Raw genomic sequence first — 4,016 nt, 5'->3', positions numbered from 1 at the left:
GGAGAGAGTGGGAGGGAAAAAAAGCCTATGAAATTAAAAGGTAGAAAGCGAGAACGCAAATAGGCTTTCAGCTTTAGCGTTATTAATGACTCTTCAAAAATCTCAGACTTTTCCAATCTCTCCGAGAAGCGCTTGAAAGAGCTTGCAGATGAAGCTGACCTTCAAAATGTTCTTTGGTCTTTAGTTAAGAAATTCACTCACCATTATGGCATCATTAGAGAAACAAGGATAAAATTACTCCATGGTTAATGACCTATAGGATCCCCCACCAAAATTTGTTTCAGATCTAATAAAACTGTGCTTAACACACTCGAATGAATTATGAAGACTGTTACGTGGGGTATTAAAATGTGGAAACTCGATTTTCTGAAGCTAGGAGGACTGGACTTTTCAAATCAGATAGTAGAATGGAATTTTCTGGGCAATAAATTCTACCATGTCTCAATTTCATTTTTTTTTTTTTTTTTTCGTACTAGGAATTTTTCATGCTGTGATTGAATCTCTTAGTAGTATGGCCTCTAAAAATTCATTGCCAATAGCCAACCCCCATTTCACCCCCAAAAATATGACCAAATAAATTTAGTCTGTTTATCTCTAAGCAACTGAATACTTATATATACTATACATGAACATGGATAAAATGTGAATTTAACCTCATTAAATGCACAATAATTTCCTTTGCCAGAGGACCAGCACAGACATGTGTGACACATGCAAAAAGAACAGAAATATAGAATAAAGAATATAGAATCATTAAGAAGATCTGTGTTATTGAGCTTGATAATTTACCATGGAGACCTTTATGGAATTGGATTTGCATGTACATTTACTCAGCATGCTGGCCAGATTAACAAATGCCAAGGTGCTAATTAGCAAAATGTGTCCTAGAACTGAGAAAGCATGCAAAAAGCTGTTAGGGAGGAAAAATGAGGCTGCAGGCTATTGGACCAGTTATGACACACATGCGCACGCAAACAGAATCATACACATACACACAGTAATTTAAGCAGATATTATGTTATTCTCTGCAGTCTTAATGTCAACTTTTTTTGAGAAAAGGGAGGAGAAGTGGATAGTTTGGCTTAGTGAGAGCTGCTTATAGCCACTGAGAGGTGGTTTGTGCGGTAATGGCATTTGCTCTCTTTAAACTTTAATCTTTCCTATTAATTCCTTGCAACTGGAGAATGTGCAAGAGTTAATGTTCCATGAACGTGTTGCTCACTCTGCAATCTCTTCAAGCTAATTACCTTCAGGTGCTAAATGGAGGGAAATTGCAATCCATTTGGATGAGAGAAATTTCACCTCTCTGTCCCCTGTGCAAGATTTTTGGGTGCTTTATCTGGAGGGGGGTGAAAAAGATGTGGGGATGGGGTGGGGGGTGGATAAAGGAAATTAAGTCTAAGCAGAGTAGTTTTCTAGACATATCCTCTGTTTTGGAGTATTGGCTATGTCCGTCCCCAATGACCCAGGAGAAAAAAAAAAACACCTCGAGATGTGATACTTACCAGTGGAGGTCACTCAGAGGTCAACAGGTGTTGTCTGTGACACATGGACAGTTAAACAGATGTTTGATTGACATGAATCATCTGGATGGCCCATTAAAATCTTGTGATGGGGAGAATTGGTAACACTGCCATTTTGAAGCGTAAACAGTGAAAGACTCTAAAGGTGAAGAGCCTTGCAGTGTCCAAGATGTTGAATTAAATGATTACACCTGAAGGTTAATACGAATGTAATTAGCATTCTAATTTTTGAGCTCTCATCTTAAATGATCTACTTCCTTTATTGAGCCTCTATTTTAGATCCACCTAATTTGTAATGTATCCATTTAATTTGATCTGCATCTGGAGGTGAATGAATTTAAGGTAAATTAACTTTATTTATTTTTATTTTTTTTAATTATTTTTTTTTAATATATATATACTGAAACTGTGTATGTTGAGAAGTTAATTTTATGGATATTAAAACCCGACACACAGCAACTCTGGTCCTGTTTACACCTGTTATAACCTCCTGCGTGGACATTGTATTTTGTCTTTGCTATACAGTATGCGTAAATTAATTTCATTTAAATCGACTGATCTCAGTTCAGGACAATCTGGGCTGTCAGTAAAGAGTTAAATGACTCTGTGTGAGTTTTTGACACACACAGAGTCATGCGACTCGGCCGATCACAGCCGAGTTTGTCTTTTGGAGAAACACCAACAAAACTACTTCTGATAAGAAACCTCATTAAGTTTTTACATTGTTAAGTCATTCACTAAATAGGGAGCAAAGCAAATGCATTCACTCCTAACATCCGACTAAAAGTTCAGTTTCAGGCTGCAGATGATATTTGCACCACTTGTTGGCAGACATGGGACAATGTTAATCCGTATTTAGATTCAGAATTTATAATGATTTTATTTGAACATGGTTGGCAGTGATTGGATGATGCTGCCCATTACTTTGAATCAGAATTAATTATGCTAATTTATGTTTGGTAAAATGCTTTGGGACTGGCTATCACTTTGACAGTGCAATGGGATGAACATTGAGATTTTGTTGCAATAGTAGAGTCAAATCAAGTAAAATTATTTGTATTTGTATTGTTCTTTATTTGTGCGTTTCCCCAATGCACATTGTTCCAAAGCAGCTTTACAGAAAATCAGCTGTAATGTCTGTAAATTCTTAAAAACATGAATAACAACACTCTTGGAAACATAATAAACAATTGGATAAATAAGAATAATAATAATACATTCTTTCTATAGCTTTGTATTATTTAAAATTTCACAACTTAGTCCCGCTGTCCCCATATGAGGACATATATATTAGGGGCTAAAAGTTAGAAATCAAAAAGGGAAATGAGAAATGCACACAGCAGTCCCACTCGGGTCTCAGGAGGTTAAAGATGTTTTTGGACATTCCAATCACAAGTGGTCAGGCGAAACACATCTCCGTTTTGACCACTTTTGTTTCAAGGTTTGAAGAGGAGGGTCTTATTACGACATACATTAATCATTATGTCAGTGTATTACTGCATGATAATAAAGCTGAAAAAGTAAAAGAAGAAAGAGCGCTATAAATCGCCGCACCATTTTTCTTAATTATATTTGTGTATAATCTAAGTGCAAACATGATGTTTAGAGCAGAATTCTCAGTTATTTTAGTAAAGTGCCTGTATAATCTGAGCTTCAGATGTGCTTGCTTCTCATCTGTGTCCCTGCATGCTGAAATCAGACAAGCTGAAGAAGTTCTGTGAAGTTATTGTGCATGTATAGGCCTATCTATTTGATTATGTTAAATCCGCACATAACCAACAAAGTTTAAAACTTTGTTTAAGCACATTGATTGATTGACAGGTGAGTAGGCGGTGCTTCGCTGCTGTGCAGATGCATTGAACAGATGAGCATTTACATTGTGAGTCCAATGTGGACACGTGTTTTCGACCACTTTCGACCACCTCCTAATGTGGTCGAAGTAGACAAACCTCAGAATGTTTTGGACCCCGTTTACCCCTGTCTTAAAGGAAAATTCAGGGTTCAGTTTAAGTAAAGCACAACTGACAGCATTTGTGGCATAATTTTGAATAACCATAAAAACATTATGACTTTTCTTTAAAAATAAAATACAAATAAAGCAAAAATCTAGGTTAAAGTGTGATATTTACAATGGAAGTAAATGGGGCCAATTTTTGGTGGGTATAAAAGCAGAAATGTGAAGCTCATCATTTTATATATAAAAAATATAAAAATACATTAAAAAAATACATTAATTCTTCTGTTAAAACTTGTGTATTATTTTAACTGTAAAGTTCTTAAAATTGTCGTTTTTACAGTCGTTGTAGGAATTTAGGGCTTACTGCATTACATTGTCATGGCAACGAAGTTCTAGTATTGATATAATTTACATAGAAAAAGTTAGTAAGTAATTTTATCACACTAAAATCATATGAACACACATATTGTTCATGTCTTTTGGCTATACATTTGAAACTGAGTATATTAATGTTTACGGACATTCACTTCCATTGT

Source organism: Myxocyprinus asiaticus, chromosome 23, assembly GCF_019703515.2.
Source record: "Myxocyprinus asiaticus isolate MX2 ecotype Aquarium Trade chromosome 23, UBuf_Myxa_2, whole genome shotgun sequence".
NCBI classification, from domain to species: domain Eukaryota; kingdom Metazoa; phylum Chordata; class Actinopteri; order Cypriniformes; family Catostomidae; genus Myxocyprinus; species Myxocyprinus asiaticus.
This window is presented reverse-complemented; position numbering follows the sequence as displayed.